The sequence below is a fragment of the Lagopus muta genome, chromosome 1 (assembly GCF_023343835.1).
Source record: "Lagopus muta isolate bLagMut1 chromosome 1, bLagMut1 primary, whole genome shotgun sequence".
Taxonomy (NCBI): domain Eukaryota; kingdom Metazoa; phylum Chordata; class Aves; order Galliformes; family Phasianidae; genus Lagopus; species Lagopus muta.
This window is the reverse complement of record NC_064433.1, coordinates 150,594,525-150,613,479: the sequence shown is the minus strand read 5'-3', so window position 1 is coordinate 150,613,479 and position 18,955 is coordinate 150,594,525.

Below are 18,955 nucleotides of genomic sequence, written 5' to 3'. Positions count from 1 at the left end.
CAGAAAAGTACTCTTCTGTTAAAAATTTGTCCTTTCTTATACATTCTATACATTTATGTCCTGACCAATATTCTCTATTCCATCTCTTATCCCACTGTATTTACTGATCTCATCAACTGTGTCAATATTCCCTTTCCACAGTTGTTGTTTTGTTTTTGCTTTTTTCTGCTCTGTATACAATTTAATAAAAGCTACTCATCCATTTCTTCCACCTGCCAGTTTGGTTACTCACACCTTTAGAAAGTTGTCTCACCAGCTGTTTTTCTTCATTATATATATATTTTTTTGACAGTTTTCTGCACATTGTGCTATATCTCTCATTAAATTATTTATTTCCACATTCTTTTTTTTCTGCCAAGAATATTTGTGATTTGAGTTTGTAATTGGGATGGATAGCTCATGATATTTGCTAAATGAAGTGGTTCCTGTGACCTGCAGTTTCTAATTCTATATGTTTAGATCTGTTCATTCTAAAATGGGCGTAGGTTTTAGTACACAGAGTGGAGGCTTCATATCAGATATGTCAGTTAGAGGTTACTAAATAATTTACCTAGTAATACTTTGGCAAGTGCTTTAATTTCATAGCTACATAGGTCAACCTGAGTAAACACCACTAGGTTCTGAGAAAATTTAATCTCAGGACAATGCAAGGAAAAGCTATTTCCCTATCATTACAAACCTCATGATATGCGAATACACAAGTATTTGAATAGCTTTTCTTCCTTTCCTCCAACTCCTTGGCATATAACGGAGTATCAAAAATAGATTTTGATAAATGCTTATATGCCAAAACCCTATATCTCTGAGACAGAAAAATTTTCATTAGCTTGACTGTAACATAATGAAAAATCTTCAGTGAACACAAAAGTACTGGGAACTGTTTCATTTTTCATTACAAAGCTTTTTATTTTCTTTATTTTTTATTTTTTAATTTATTTTAAAGTTTACTGGAGGTGACAAGAAAGACAAAATTGAAGTGTCAAAAATTCTGAAAGGAAAAACAGATTGCTTCATACTATTCCAGAACAGTGTGGGTCAAAATAAGAATTTATTGCCATAAGTATCTGAGTGCTTCTTTTTGGTTAATTATGTTAACAAAGATTGGTCTGGGAACTGTATCAAAGTATCAGCATGCCCCATACCTTAGCAGTTGAAAAAGAAATATAAGAATATGTGGTATCCTTTTGCAACACTGAAAGTTCACATTGACTTTCACCAAATTAAAAAAAAGAAACAATGCTATATTGCACAGTTTTTCACATATAAATTCTGGGGAATTTCCTTGGTGTTTAATTTTCCTACATTAATCTAAACATCTTTACCGTTCAAAATTTTTTGAATTATTAATTCTTATCTCATTTTGTGATAAATTGCACCATATGAATTTTAGAAGTAGAGTAATTTGGCAGGCTAGGATTTAAAAGATAATTCAAAAATTTCCCAATGAAAAAGGTGCTAATAACTAAGTAACTCATGAGGATACATTTCATAAGAGAGAAACAATTATGGACAAGGATAAAGTGGTACTTCCACATTTTCTTATGTTTTTCTATTCTAAATAGCCTGTTGAGATTCTTACAAGTTCCTAATTTTTTAAATTGTTTTCATGATTTTGGAGGGCTGAAGATAAGCTTAACACATAATATCTGGTTGCCTACCTGATCTGCTGTTGTAGTTATCGATATTGTTAAAATATTGGAAAAGACTCATCCATTATGAATAGGATAAAAATGGAAAAGCTTTCTAGATCTTCTGACAGAAAATATAATGTTATGGGAAGAGTTTTATTGTTTGAGACAACCATCCACATGCAGACTATCATTTTTAATATACAATCTACTCAGAGTAGATAAAGCAGACCCAGTAGTATCGCTTTCTTTGCGCTTAAAAGAAAATAAAAAAAATTGGTCTAAGAAAGTCATCTATACTTAATTCCTCTTCGAGCTTAAGCTCAAAAGATCCTCCAGCTGGGGAGAATGTTATAACCTTTGGGTCTAGTTTCTTTCTTTTCTTGTAATGTCACACTTCTTACCATTATTTGTGTCAGTCAGAAGACCACAGGATAATTCAGCTGGGAAGAAAATACTGGAAGTCTGTAGTCCAAGCCTCTGCACAAAATGGGCAACTCTGAGATCAGAACAAGTTGTTCAGGGTTGTTTTGAACTAGATATTGAAAATCTCCAAGGATGGAGAAGAACAGCCTGTATGGGTAACTTGATCATTTGTTCTCAAGTCCTCAAGCTCCTGCCTGTCAGCCTTTTCTCACAGTGCAAGCACTCTCGCCCTGATCATCCTGATGACCTTCTGCTGAAGTTGCCTTAATTTGCTGAAGTCTTTCCTTTAACAGCCAGCACTGAACTGGATGCAGTAGTATTGGTATATTTTAAGAAATGCTGATTAAAGGGGAGGATATTCATTTACCTGAACCTGCTGCTTGTGATCCTGTGTCACAACCCTAGATACAGTTGATAATCTCTGCTGTCAGGGCACACCACTAACTTGTCCCTAGGGACTTCTCCCCAAAGTTGCTCACCAACCCATCAATTTATATCACTCCTTGGGAGTCTTTAGCAAGACTTTGTGTTTCTCTTTGTTGTATTTTCTGAAGTTACTAGGGGCTCATTCTGCTATTTTGCAGCCTTCCCTATGTACTCTCTGTTTACCACACTTGATCATAATTTGCAAGTACCATGAGTGTGAACTCTATTGTTTCCTCCAGACCCTGAACAACATTTTAAAACAAGACACACAGATGTCTTTAGAAATCCACTGGTTTAGTTATGTGTTAATTTTCTAATATGTTTAGTAAATAGGTGAAGCTACTTTGTTTAGGGAGAAATAAGTATATCCTATGAATATTCACATAAATCATAAAAGAAAATTCATAATGTAATATCATGAATCATAGCATTTTTATTTCAAGTGTGAAAATTTAAGTAGTTAAATTCAAACTAAGAAAGATATGGAAAATATGCTGAGAATACCTAAGAGATATTCACAATGAAATGATGCATCATTCAGGTAAGTCAGAATTAAAGTAAAAATATTTGAGATAGACATCTAGAAAAACACCCTTGGTCATTTTTAAATATTCTTCACACAATATGCAGCTGTTATTACTTCCAGGTCTTGTGGACAATAAGCACTGATGAAATTGAGATTATTTTTAAGAAGGACAGTTTACAGAGGGAAGGAAAATAAACCTAAATAAAATACTACTACAGTTTAATTCAAGAGTTGACTTGCATTTCTTCTACTTGCAATCCTTCCATTCTGGAACTGGCAGCCTGAGCTCCGCAGGTACGTAATCATCTCTCACAAGGAGAACTCAGTGGATTGGTAATAGAACATTAAACCATAATGATTTTGAAGAAAATCTTTTTTTTCTTTTTTCTTTTTTTTTTCAAATGGGAAGTATGCTTCACTGGGTAGTTTTTTATTTATTTCTGACATTTGAGGAACTGTAAGTCACTTTTCAAGTAGCTGAACATGTTTTTATTGATGTAGTAAATGCCAATCAAAATATTCGTACTATATCCTGCTTTCCCTAAATCGCAGAGATGCGAAAACTGTCTGAATAGGTTTAAATTGGACATAGAGCCCCCAGATCATTAAGATATTCTGAATTTAAAATGTAAAATAATTCAAAATATCTCCTGTGTAAATTAGAAAGTACATTTTTTTCATATGGAAAATAAATGTTGATTTATGTTAATGAATGTTATATAAATATTCAGTGAGACTGTACACTTGCAAGAGTTTTTCAAAGTCATTTTGAATTTTTGAATGCCTTTCATATTAAAAACAACAACAAAAAAATCTTAAGAAATTTTTCTCTTCCCATCTATTTTCTTCTAAAGTCTAAGAATTCTGAAACAAGCTACCATATTGAAATAATATTTTGCATGCTGAAATAAAGAGAAATTGATGACTATAAAACTCAAGCATTTGTTTAAAATTAAAGAATCACAGAATGTTTGTGGTTGGAATGGACTTCTGGAGTTCATCTGATCCTCATTCCCCTGCTCAGTCAGGGACACCCAGTGCAAGTATCCCAGAACCATATCCAGGTGGAAAATTTTACATTATATATGTAAAATAATTTTATGAAGTTTGAGTTTTATATTTCGAAGAATGAAAATTTTCTACTATGAAGAAAAAGAGCTTTTAAAGATATTTCCAGGTATTCTATTCACATCTTAAATACTACTATGTTAAAAAATATATATTTTCCCATAGCCAGTGCTTAAAATATGATTTATACTTTATTTATTTGATTTTCAAGCTAATTGTAACACATTAAAAGGCAACACTTGGTGATCTACAAGCTAGAGAACATGATCTGAACTAAGTTATCTATATACATACATCGTGTTACATGTGACCCTGTAGTGTGTCCTACTGCCTCCAGTTCCTCTTGCAGGAGACTATAGACACCCCACTGGTCCTATGTCATATCTGCCAGTCCCAAGCAGATAGCAGAGCTACACTGAGGAGTTTTATGTGACACTAGATGTCAGTCTCCAGTCAGCTAAATGCATTCTTAGTTATCTAAACTCCCATTTGTTGAGAGTTGATGCATTAGAAGTAGATATACAGTGAAATTTGGTGCAGTATTCAAGATACCAGCCTAGAGCTGACAGATAAGACCTGCAAAAACTGGAACCTTTCTGAAGACAAAGCTAGATAGGGCTTTTCTTATAACACTAAATAGCTGTGCTTAGGCAACTGAATAAACCCCTTACACAGTATAAAACCTCTTTTGTTTATATGAAACCCCTGTTAAACATTATTCTTATCTCATAAATGTTGTAATTATGTTGTTTTGATGTCCATATATATAAAAAAAAAGTATAAATTAACAATGACAATATTTTTATACCAGCTATGGTTGATGTTTCTAAATGTGATCTTAAGAGCTATGCCCTTGATCTGATGGCTGCTAACAGACACTAAGCAAAATGTCACTAAAATCATTGTGTTAACTTTTTCTTCAGCAATTTTTCCTAACAATCTCATTGCATCAAATATTCTGACACTGTAAATGCATTAGTTCCAGAGTATACCTGCATCCACCTTCTCTGCATATACTTTATTTTTTTTGCTCAACTGGCAATCTCTGACTGGGAGAAAAAATAGCTTTTTCTGCACAAGTATATTTGATTTATTTTTGATACAGCAAGTGAAGATGGACTGCCCATTGAGAAGATCAAGGTTCAGCAGGAGATTGAGTTTTCAGAAAGAGTACAGAGAAAAACAGAGAAATATAGGTAGTTTAGCTGTGTCTGTGTCTGCATTTCTCAGTCAGCTAGGAAACCCTAATCTAATCTGAGCCAAGTTGCTCCATTTAATCTGGACACTGATTTCTTGCAGTAAATATAATCAATCTCAAATGCAGGATGCTGATTAGTAGTACAAGGGCTTTAAGCCATGAGTTATTTTGCATTTATTACAAAATATTTTGAGGCCTTTTTCTTCCCCAAGAGAACATTGTGATTTTGATTTGTATTAATTTTGTTTTCTTTCTGACTTGTTTTTTCCAATGATTTTCATGATTATTGTGATAGTCTTCTCTATTGGTCAGTCGAGGCCTGTTCAATATATTCCCTTTTAAACACTGCTATTAATGACAATACTATTTTAAATATGACAAAGCTGTATTGAATTGTAGAAAGTAGAACATGTTTTTATTGGATAAATAGGTGGCAGACTGCATTTTAATGGTGTTATCAAAGGGGTATGACAATATTTTATAATAAAAAAAGTTGAACAAGTGTTTTGTTTTGTGAGAGAACTCAAGTTGGTCACTTAATAATGTTTTTGCATAATTTTAGGACCCCCATAAAAGGCAAAACCAATCTTTTTTTTTTTTTTTTTTTTTTTTTTTGAATTACATATGATAAATGAAATGCCTTAAGTATTCTAAGGTTCATTGTCAATAGCAACGGGAAATTTCAAGTGAGATACCAGGATGCTATAAATTTTTTTTTTTATAACAGGCATATTTATTTATATATTTATTTATATACAAGTATATATATAAATATACGTATGTATATATATATTTATTTATAAGTCATATACTGTATATGATTTTAAGCTTTTATTATAAGCTTCTGTTTCACACACACACACACACAAAAAAAAAGATTGATTTTTTTTCAGTTATGAAAGAAGTCTCCAAGAAATCAAAGAGACTCTCTATCCCTCAGTGTTTTTCTTTCATCTTCCTGTAATGGAGCAGGAAAATTTAACTTTGATCAGAAAGTAGCACTGCCCTTCTGCAGCCTGAATGTCATTTGTCAGACACAGCTGGTTAGCCTAGGGACCACCTGGGTCTGGCACATGGGCTCTGCAAACAAGGCAGGCTTTGTGCCTCAGTGGGTATACTCAGGCCTCTGCCAGCTGTTGAGTTCATATTTTAACTTCACAGGGACAGTTGTTCTGACATGGAAGCACTTACATCATTGTATTGCACACCAAGGCACACTCCACCAGTCAACTTTTCTGGCTATATGGTAGATTTAATGGAAAATTAGAAGCAGTGATTGTCATGCAGAAACTGTGCAAGGTGGAAAGAAGACCTAGGCCATTTTATAATTAACAATTTGAAGCTAGAAGGTAAAAGTTGCTTGAGGTGAGCAGTATTGCCTCTACTGTGGGACTAGAGAACATTTGCTTGCCATTACTCCAATTGCTTTGCTTATTCTACTTCCACTTAATGCATTCCAATGCATTTAAAAAATCTAATGAAGTCTTCCTATCAGCTCTCAAGATAAATAGCCTTTAAACTGTAAGCTCTTCAGGGCAGAGACCATGTCATTTAATGTATGTGATTGTGGAGTTTTAAACATTATGAGCCCCCTTTGAAACTTATGACTTTAATAAGTAATGATAATGCTGCCCAAATGCTTAAAATTGAGCTTTACTGGAAAGGCATTTTTGCAAAGAAAATGACAGGTGGAACTTCCCCTGATGAATAACACCAACACAAAAAAGCATCAGAATAATTGTATTAGCTAAGTTCTGCTGGCGCCTGTGTTATGAAATGAAGTCAGTGCCTGCTATGGACAGATAAATCAAGTATTACTTCATAAAATGCAGCTGGACTTATTCACTCATATTATCCATAAAAGTGTTATTCCCATCATGACCATTCTGAACAGCACATTCAATGAATAAATAAATACACAATATGTTAATGTAATTTTTGGATGATTTAGTAATGGCATGCAAAATATGCTCAGTTGCTGTTGTACTAAGCAGCAGAACACTTTATTCTTGCCAGAGAGCTATGATTTTTCAGTATTTGTATTTCACTTATACAAGGTCAAAAAAAGACTCTTTGTTTCTTCTTTGTCTGCTTTCTGAACTCAATACCCAGAGGTAGAAAACTTGTTTGTCCATCATTTATCTGAAACCATGCTGCAAGTACAGTAGGATCACCTCTTATTTCAGGATACCCAAAGGCTTTGGTCAGATTCAACATATGTGAACCTATACTAAACGCTTCCCAGCTTATGGTTTTCAGTAACCAAAGCAAATACCCTGATATATGATAGACGCAGATTTCATATCTGCTTGTTATCATTTGGGTCTAGAATACTCTTAGTAATACAGCAGTAAAGATAACAGGCCCAACATGGTGTGAAGCAATTATCATACTTAGCTAGAATGTAAAGATGTGTACGTGAAGAGAGAATCATCATATTTCCCCTATTTATATTTAAAAATGCAAATTAAAGTCATGAACAGAGTGTATAATGTTCAAGTGTGATGTATAAATGTAGGTGCCAATATGAAAATTAGGTATCTATCACTGTAATGGTCAGTGAAGGAACAACTCAATTAACACGAGCTATTAAGCATTAAGATAGCTGAGATCTTGAAGATATATGGATGCAGCTAACAGATGTGTAACATGCCAAAACCCTTTTATAATACTGAGGGCACTCAGTGACATCCCGGGTGACACAGAACATCCATGCTGAAGCAACGGAATCAAATTTATAATGATTATAAAACTCTCATTTAAAGAAACATTTATATTTAGAAATGTTTAGATACATTTTAGAGCTGGAAATTTTGGTTTTAAATACATAATATGTCTTCTTTTCTTGAGTAACTGGCTGTGAGGTAAGATGATTTATATTTTCATCAGTTCATATTTCCTCTTTGTTACTTGGATGAATAGCTAGATCATAAACAGAAAGCTTATACTGAGATTGAGCACAGATACATATCTTATCCATTCCATTACTCCTCTTAAGCAAAACATTTATTCTATTTTTTTTAATAAACATTCATGACTATATGTTTATTATTGTGTGTGTGTGGCATCTATTGTGTACACACACATTTTTTATCTTTCTGTTGGATTTACTGAGATGGTCTGATGTTTTTCAAGAAGTAATTTATTTTCAGGTATATACATATAGATGTGAAGTGTGGAGCTCACGATAAGTGTTCATTGTTTGGCTCCTTCTTCAGAATGTATGGAAATCACAAATAAATCTCATACATATTCAGGAAAGGAAAAAAAAAGACATACGTCATTATTCGTAGGTAATTTTAGTACAATTAAAGCAAAAAAAAAAAAAAAAATAGAATATTCTTAACAAATAATGAAAACAAACAAAAAACCAAAGATCCTAATTTATGTACAAACAGATATAATTTTAATAACTTTATATTTCCATATTGAAAATCTTCCATGATTTTTAGTTCAATGCAGTCTGTATTTGTGTTTATTCTATTTATTCCTGGCTGCCCTATATCCACCAATATATACTTACAAACCATGTAGAACCATATAAATAGACCATATAATATAGGTATAAATAATGCCTGCAGTGGCCAGAAAAGAAACATAAGGGCATAAAAAAAACATGAAATATCTGCTTTCCAGTAACCAAATTCTATCCCCAAAAACATGCAACAAAAATAAAGTTAACTAAATCTCTTTCAAATCTCCTTCTGTCTTTCAAATATAATAGCTTGATCTTTTGAGATTTTATTTTGGAGGAGTAAGCTGTTAAGAAAATAATTTGCTTTAAGAAATTATTAATATTACAATACATGCTTGCTGTTTCACTTTTTAAAGGAAAACTATTTATTCTGTGTAAAAATTACCATTGGAGTTGGCGAACTTTGGATCAAGCACTTGTAACTTAAGGTGAAAAGTCTTATAGCTGATGTTTACCACAGCTGACAGTGCAAAGAGCACTTTCAATACTCATGTGTTGTTTATATATCTATGTGAAAACTGTCAAGTGTTTCTGACACAGCTGTGAGGAAAGGTTCATAATTTTTCAGTACTACTTAGGTCTGCTTATAGTGCCTGTTCCTCACAGCAAGACGTGTCATGTAGCATGTCATGATGGCCAAATCTGCTTGTCTTTTCAATATATTCCTGTAACATCTACTGTCTGAGAGGAGATTATTGATTATTATTACTTCTGCTGCTACTCACTTTTGTTAAAAGTGTGTTATTTCTTGACATCTAAGAAGGAATCAGTGTCTCTTTATTCCTCCCACACTGTCTCTCCTTACTTCTACTCACTTTCTTATGGGTTGAGTTTGGCCAGGAGCAACTTGCTCATCCATGCTGGACTCTTGGCATTTTTGCCTGACTTCCTATTGGTTAGGAAGGACCACTCTTGACCTTGGAAGAAGTGATCCTTGAATATGAACCAGCTTTATTTGGGTCCCTGAAGGCTGCACAGACTGCTGCATCTGTTAGCTTACTTTTAGTTGTGTTCTTGGAAGTTTTCTTTCATCTTGGTATTTCTTTTCCCTTGTTTATATTTGCAGCTACAGGATCTCTATTTTAGTATTTTTCTGTCAAGGCTGACAAGCTTCGGTAGTTGTATAAAAATTGGAAAAAATCTAGAACAAATAAATTAATTCCTTAGATACCCTTAATAGACCATAGTTGCAAGAGCTGAGTCTGTTTGAAAACAAAGAATGTTTTGATGGGAATGCAAGGAAGAAGAGAGCATTGAATAGAAGAATCCAGCCGAGTATGTGCTTGTGCAGATAACAGTCAGCTACTCTCTTTAGCTGATAAATCAGCTGATAAATTAGCTGAGAGGGAAGCTTTTCTTTCTGCAGTTTGACTCTCATTTAGTATCTGCAAAATGTTGATATACATGAATACCCCTTGCTGATTTGCACAGTGCTTTTTTTTGGTGCAGTCTTGAACTGCTGCTACATTTCACAGTATGCTCTTTGTCTGCAAATGTTCCTTATGCATCACCAGAAGATTCACTTCCCTCTATGCTTTTCAAGCTTAGGACTGACTTCCATGTGCCTCACTTGCACACAGTATTTCATCTTACCAGTGCATTCAGTAGAAGTATCTCCAGGGTTCATTCAGATCTATCATTTACCTGTGAAATTTATTAGGCTACCTTTTGAAGTCTGAAGGTAGGTCAGTGCAGTGGTAAGAGAAATGTTAAGACTCAGAGTCCTCTGCTTTAGCATTCCAGAAGCCAGTTTTATGAGGTGTGAAGTTTCTTTGGAAATAATTTTTCCGAATATCTAAAAAAAAATACAGAACATCACAAAAAGTACTGCTTTCTGCAATGAATTCAAGGTAATTTCTTTGATTTGTCCCTGAAATTTACATCCTTATTACATAATGCAATAAACAAACAACTAAGTGCATATGTACATATAAAATTCTGAAAATAATAGCTCTGAATAACTGTGTTGCAAACATGTCTACAAAAAATATGACAAAACTCACACAGCACAAGTGTTACTCCTGCCTTTAAAACTGCTTAGATGCAACAGCAATAAGCGACATGTAAAAATTTATGTTGGATGGAACTGGAATATTCTGAGGTGGAGTGCAGCCATTCTTTGGAAATGTAAAAAAAAAAGAACATGCTCCACTTACCTTCCAGTATCACCCTCAGAATGCAGCTGAAATAGAGTTTGAATGACATACAAAAAAGTGTTTGGTGTCCTTCTAGTAGACTAAATTTCACCCATGATAAATCACTTCCTTCATAGAGAAGTAGCTCATAAATTCTTCATTGATTTTCCGCTTCTAAATTGAAGTGCCTCTAACTCACAACTAGCAAATCATAATCAAATCATATGCTTACACAGACACACAGACACACACACACACACACACACACACAAAAACAAAAACAAAAACAAAAAAAAACACCAAACATTTTCACTCAGCTATTTTCCACTTTATTTTATGGCTGTAAAGAAAAGCTATCATATATAATATTGCCATGACTACCATGTCTGTTTACTATATATATATTGTATTCCAATGTTGATTTGCATTGCTTTCTTTTCTTTTTCCTCCTATTGCTGTTGAAAAATTGAAACAAACAAACAAACCAACACCCAAAAGCCTGAGAGAAGAAAAACAAGAAAATAAATCATCGATAGTTTCGGTTCTGGAGATTTTGAAAACCTTGACAAGTGATATGAAATATCACAATGATATGAGGTATATTAAAGTGTCATGCTGAAGTTAGCACAAGTAATAAAATTTGACAGGGGATAGGACTACTCATTCATGAAAAAGAAAATTAAGGATCATGCAAAAAAATAAGTGTTCAAAATATTTCTTTGATGATTTCTGCATGACTAAATTCTGTACTTAATTTTCTCACTCATTTTTGCACTTATTAGTTCTAGCTAATGGAAGCATTTAGAAACAGAACTAGAAACCTTTAAAGGACTAATTGAACCTTAAATTATTGAACTGATTTCAATAACATAATCAGATTTAAAATATGTAAATAGATTGACTTGCAATTGTGGAAGCACTATTCAAATATCATCTCAAATCACCATCTTGAATGTTCTCATGGAATCACAAAGTCATCTAGGCTGAAGACCTTCAGGATCATTAAGTCAAAGCTTCAGCCTGATCTACCAAATCCCATCACTAAACCACATCCCTAATCATCATATCCATATCTCTTAAATACCTCCTAGGACAGAGACTCTAATAGGTCTCTGGGAATCCTATTCCAATGCTTAACTACTCTATGAAGCAGGTCCTTCTAATATTAAATCTAAACCTCCCCTGGCACAACTTGAAATCATTTTCTCTTGTGTTATCAGTTATCACCTGAGAAAAGAATCTGATATCTTCCTTGCTGCAATTTCCTTTCCGGTAGTGGTGGAGAGTGATGAGGTGTCTTCTCAACCCCCTCTTTTCCAGACTAAAAAAACTACAATTCCCTCAGCTACTTCTCATAAGTCTTCCCCCCCCCACCCCCCCCCCTCATCTTTTCTAGTCTCTTCATCAGCTTTGTTAGTTTTTATTGCACATGCTCAAGAAACTCAGTATCCTCCTAGTAGTGAGGGGCCTAAAACTGAATACAATATATGAGGTTCGGTCACATCTGTGCTGAGTACAATGAGACAATCACCTCCCTAAACCTGCTGGCCACGTTATTTCTGAAGAAGGGTAGGCTTGCTTTGTCCTTCTTAACAACCTTGTTATACTACTGGCTAAAGTTCATATCTATTCCTCATTTTAAACATAAAATGAATGTAACAGGTACCCTTACAACTACTACGATATGAAAATCCTGTTTAATTTTCAAAATAACAACATAATGAAGAATAAAGTGGTACTTGGAGGGATTATGTTTAACCAAATGTTTTTTAGGTTTTTTATAGGAAGATTGCCTGTAATATGATCTACCCTGGTGGCTGGTGGCAGCTGTGACTATCTCTTGTCTTATTCTTTATTCAAAGATTTATAGTTATTCTTCATATTCATCTTTGCTTGGATCTCTCTGGAATTTTCTTCTATTTCCATTTTGCTTTAATTGCTTTTTTAACTAATATTATTTCTATTCCTACTACTAAAAGTAATAAAAAAGAAATAAGTCTGAGCAGCTGGAAGAGGATATATATAAATTATTTGTAATCTTGCAGAAGACATTCACCACTTAGTGACCCCCAAAGAGCTACCCACTGTTCTTTTGAACTCTCATGGTACAAGTTTTGTCCCACATAGTGTCTGGAATATCTAATGAGAACAGACTCCTATGTTTAGGCAACAAAATCCCACCTTTAAATCTGCACGAGTTGAACCTTACTCAAGATGCTGGTTTAAGTTTGCCTTCCAACAGCACCTTAAAGTAAAAAAAAAATATGTATTTTTCACAGTCTATGGGGAGAGATGGAGAACATCCAGAGAGAAGTAAAACTTGTGGACAATAATCTTTTGAGCCGTCTGCCACCTTTGAAATATTTTGCTTCTACTATTTTCAGCACTAGGCCAAAAAATGCCCTCAATAATTTTCCTTGGGTTGTTGGTAAGCCAAACAATAATTTAAACACTCTTCTGTCATTTCAGTTTTTGATGTTGTTTAACATTTATCAACTCTCTTCATATAAATAAAAATTACTTTTCCAATATTTTTGTGTACTTGTGTATTTAAATAATTTATGATTATTTCTGAATGATATAGGATAATGAGTATATTTGCTCTTCTAAAATAACTGTGTTGTACTAGAATGAGCCAATAGATGAACAAATGCTATTAAGAAATGAATATATTAGTAAAATTTGAAGTAGAGACACAAATGCAATTGCAATATCCTGAGGCAGCATATTATAATGAAAATTACATTTTTATCTAGAACTGAACACTTGACATTAAACTGCAGTCTTAGAATGAAAAGTATTTTTATTGAAGTTTCAACAGAAAAAAAAAAAGAAGTAATATTTTAAACTCAAACCGCTTTAAAAAATACTTTCAATTCTGCTTTTGCTTTTTTTTTTACTGTTAGTTTTCTTTAAAATGCTTCAAGGAAACCTTGTATTTTACAGTTTTGAATATATAAAATATATATCATCTTTATATAAATGTCTGGGAATTAGAAGAAATGTGAAGAATGTACTAATGTTTCTCACTATGTAGTTACCTTTCTGTGCATGAACTAATGTACTCATACAAACCAGCCTGTGTTCAGGCAGCCTTTAGCCTGCAAGCTTTCTGAATATTACAAAGCAGTATAAAAATGGAGACAGTTTTATTTCTTCCTTTGCTTTAGCTTATACTTGGTTCTGAAGATTTATTTGTCTCACAATTTGAAAAACAAAAAATATATAAAAAATAAATGCCTTGATAAAAGAGCTTCACTAGGCCCTGCCCTCTTTGTCCTGTTGACATTGCTCATGAGATTGTTCAGTGAGGCTTATGAGCATAAAGTGGTGCTAATGAGCATAAATAAAAATAAAAGATAAAAAAATTGTCAATAATATAATACTAGTTTCTAAGAAACAAGCATGAATGTGTTTGCTGCTTGGATATTCTGAAGTAATTTTAGGTTGAAGAAATTAATTTTGTAGCCAATACAATTGAATAGAAAGTAGCATTAACAAAAGAACAATGCAAAACAAAACAAAAGGTTCAACATCTCCTTTTTCTTAATAAAAGAATACAGGTACTGCTACTATTATTAAAATAAGTACTGTTAAGTGTACTGCTTCCACTTGTCACAGGAGAATCACATCTAGAAGAGAACAATGACAATGACTGATATGCTTCCATTTCAACGATTATTATTGCTTTTCTTTTTTTTTTTCTTTCTTTCTTTTTTTTTTTTCTGTGTTCAATATCCTTTATATTCCAGCTAGTTAATGGAACAATCCACTATCTGGATACCTAAGGTTTACTTCTGACACGGATTTAATATGCATTTTGGAAGTAAAAACTTGCTTTCTATTTCTATGGTTTTAATAGCAACATATTTTAAATATACATCAGAACTCCGCTGGCTCTTCATGAAAGTGCTTAGCTTCTTTGTCCCATCTCTTCTGAGATCTCACCTGGAGGACTGTGTTGAACTCTGAGGACATCAATGTAAGAAAGACAGGGAGCTATTGAAGTGGTACCAGAGGAGGGCAATGAAGATGATCAGAGGGCTGGAGCGTCTCTCTTACAAAGACAGGCTGAGAGAGTTGGGCTTGTTCAGCCTGGAGGAGGCTCCATGGAGACTTCGTTGAGGTCTTCCAGTACCTAAAGGAAGCTTATAAGCTGGAAGGGGGCCAACTTTTTTACACAGTCCGATAGTGATAGGAAAAGGCAGAATGGTTTTAAACTAAAGCGGGAGATTTACGTAGATTGCTCTGAAACTATTTTCTTCAATTTATTTCCATGGAAACTAGAACAGCTACAAAGAGTACAGTAACTCTATTTGATAGAGCAAATGTGCAAATTCACAATTACTAGTTTCTATTTTTTAACATGGTCCCCACCATTAGGTATGCACTTTTGCCAGTGATGAACAGTAATCTATACGCTGCCCTTGTAAAAATCTGCACTAGTGCAGGTGACCCACTGTCACCACTGCATATGGGTCATCACTGGCTCTAATACTATGCAAGATTTTCTTTTTCTTCAATTACTTCTCTCTCTTTTCTTCTTTCTTCCTCCTCCATAATGTTTAATATGAATGGAAATGAGTATACATGACAAAAGTATACAGATAGAGATCTTTTACTTTGCAGAAAAGTGGCCACTCATTAGTCATATGTTAGTTTAGAAGTGTATAATTCTGCTTCTTATTGGAGCTTTACTGAACATAATTTCACAATTTCTGGAGAGCATTGTTTACAGACTATTAAGTAAAATAAAAGTTTTATTTAACATGCTTCACCTTAATATAAAGAAACTTTATAGTACACAAGCAATAAATAAAATGAAAATGCATAAAAGGATACTCAAAGATTTTATGCAAGGTGAAATGACCTATGCACAGTAGAATCATAGAACCATAGAATAGCTCAGGTTGGAAAAGACCTTAAAGATGATTGAGTCCAACCATGACCTAAACCATACTACTCTAACTCCAACAACCCTCCACTAAATCACATCCCTGAGCACCACATCCAAACAGATTTTAAACACATCCAGGAATGCAAGAATGGTGACTCAACCACCTCCCTGGGGAGCCTATTCCAGCGCTTCACAACCCTTTCTGAAAACAAGTGTTTCCTGATATCCAACCTAAACCTCCTTTGGCACAACTTGAGGCCATTTCCCCTCGTCCTGTCACCAGTGAGAAGAGACCAACCCCACTTTCTGTAAGCACCTTTCAGGTATTGGAAGAGAGCAATAAAGTCTCCCCTCAGACTCCTCTTCCCCAGACTGAACAGCCCCAGATCCTTCAGTCTCTCCTCGTAGGGCATATTCTCCAAGCCCTTCACAAGCCTTGGTGCCCTTCTTTGCACATGCTACAGCACATCAGTTCCAAGTTCCCTTTCCATCAGACAGCTCTCCAGCCACTCCTCCCCAGGCCTGTAGGTTCCTTGGGGTTCCTTGGGGTTGTTGTGACCAAAATGCAGGACCCAATGCTTGGCCCTGTTGAAACTCATACACTTTACGCTGGCCCATTGATCCAGTCTATCCAGGTCCCTCTGTAGTGCCCTTCTCCCCTCAGGCAGACCAACACTCCCTCCCAGCTTTGTGTCGTCTGCAAATTTACTGAGGGTGCACTCAATCCCCTCATCAAGATCCTTAATAAAGATGTTAAATAGAAGAGGCCCCAGTACCGAGCCCTGGGGGACACCGCTCCTGACTGGCTGCTTATGTACTACTGATTTCTATCTGAAATGACTCTTCAAAGTTTGCTCTGCTTTATAGTTAAAATTTAATATTTCAGATTCAAGTCAGAATGGACAAAGAAAAATGAATGCATCTTTTTTTTTTTCAATTAGGAAAAGTAATTTTAAAAAATGTAATCTGCAAACTTAGAAAAAACTTATACTTTTCTGGCAGATGTATCAACATTGGTAGCAGATTAATGAGGTGAGGAGAGGAGAGGAGAGGAGAGGAGAGGAGAGGAGAGGAGAGGAGAGGAGAGGAGAGGAGAGGAGAGGAGAGGAGAGGAGAGGAGAGGAGAGGAGAGGAGAGGAGAGGAGAGGAGAGGAGAGGAGAGGAGAGGAGAGGAGAGGAGAGGAGAGGAACTGGTTGTTCTTATTATGTATGAAATAGACAAAGAAAATATTCAGTAAAAACCTGAAGATAAGAGTATAAATTTAATACTTTGAAAAGAAGCTACATCGGCAGAGCTGTGTGTCCTCAGACAATAGATATTTGAAGAACAGAAATATGGGAATCTTCATGTTAAAATAAATAGAACTCTAGAGTCCTGAACTTGTATAAAAATTCTCTGCCAGTATTCATTGAAGGACTTACTGTTCTTTTTAGAACCAAGAAAACGTCAGAAAGAGTCATGCTGGTAAGAGTAGAAGGGCATATCACTAATAGATGAACTGCAATGAAAATGGACAGACAAGTCTTATAATACAAGTAAAAGCACTTTTAAAACATTCAAAACAACTTTAAAAGGATTAATGCAACATAACGTATTTAATATCTGAATTAAAGTATTTATAGACTTTTATAGAATATAAATTATTGCTGTCATTGACCTTTCTAGCTTCATAATATATTCTAGATACCCTAAATATGAGAGATCATTTCATTCCTCAGAAGACATTGCATTAATAAAGAAGTTATAGATTTTCAAAGTTCAGCCTTCAGTCCTCAAATACTCTTATATATAATATGAAATCTTCTGAAGTGCTGGAGTAAACATAATAAGCTGGAGCCCTACTGAAGACAGGCAATGGATGTCTTTTAAATATTTTTTTTTTCTCAGAGTTGCATCAGTAACATAATCATTGCAGACAGGAAAGCTGTGTTTTTCTTCATGTACATTAATGAACAATTAATGTTGTGACTGCATATAGCTATGGTTTATGATATACACTTAAATGTACCAGTGTAGGCATCTAGCCTGCATGAAGAGCTTGCCTTTGGAAAGAGGATGTTAAACTTCCCCTTTTAATAAGTGATTGTAACTAGGAGTAAAATATTTCCATTGATTCTATAGGAATTAAAACACATACTTTAAAAGTCATACATGTCTAAAATACAAAAGAGTTCCCGAGGTTAATGATCTAAGTATCAGTGTGTCCCAGTTGATGATGTATTTTTACCATTCCTCTCTCTGTCACAAAGCTATATATCATATACAGTCTAAACCTACTTTCTGGAGATATATTTCAAGGTTAATTAAAATGACTATTGAACAGTTACTTATGTTTACTCCTAATTTCTTTGCATTATAGTAAACTCTCTTTGTCTTGTTTTATAATTTAGTTTTACTTTATGGGAAAAGCATGATATGAGGAAGGCAAATGTTCATATTAAACTGTGTCCCTTCCTGCTGTAATCTATGAAATTACTTTTATATGAAGTACCTTTTTTCATTTTATTTTTAGTTTCTTTATTTCTTTACATGTTTTTTTTTTAACTAAATTGCTCCAAAACTATACTTTCATCTTAAAGATTTTTCTTATAAATGTGATTTTAATAAGGCAGCTACATAACAGCAAAGCTGTGAAAATACACATTTCAGAAGCGGCAAAGCGTATCTGAAAGCAAAAGTTCCTTAGGCTTTTTTCTCTTAATTATAACAGAAGAGACAACAAAGTTGGTTGGTGGTTAATAAGCCACTCCCAAAAGTCTTCAGTGAAATGAGAAGTGAAAGTAATTTAAGATAATGCTCTCCGCAGACAGCACTGCCAACTAAAAATCCATTAAAAGGACACATATCCAATTTCATATTTTATGATGTTACATAGAAAGTTGAAAGCCTTGATTTAACATTAAGCAAAATTATGTGAGGATTTTTATTCTAACTCTTTATGCGGTAAAAAATTTAGTTTGATTTGTGGATATTGTTTGAATGCAGATTAATCTGTTAAATTTTTCTAAAATCTTTTTGATTAAGTAAGATATCCTAATGTCCACAATACAACAGCAAGGACTTGGATTTTTGGCTTTTTCTACAAGCTGAAATCATTCTTACTACTTGAAATTCATACTGATAGTTCAAAACAAATCATGTGTTTAATGTAAATTTCTGACATTCTGTATGAAAT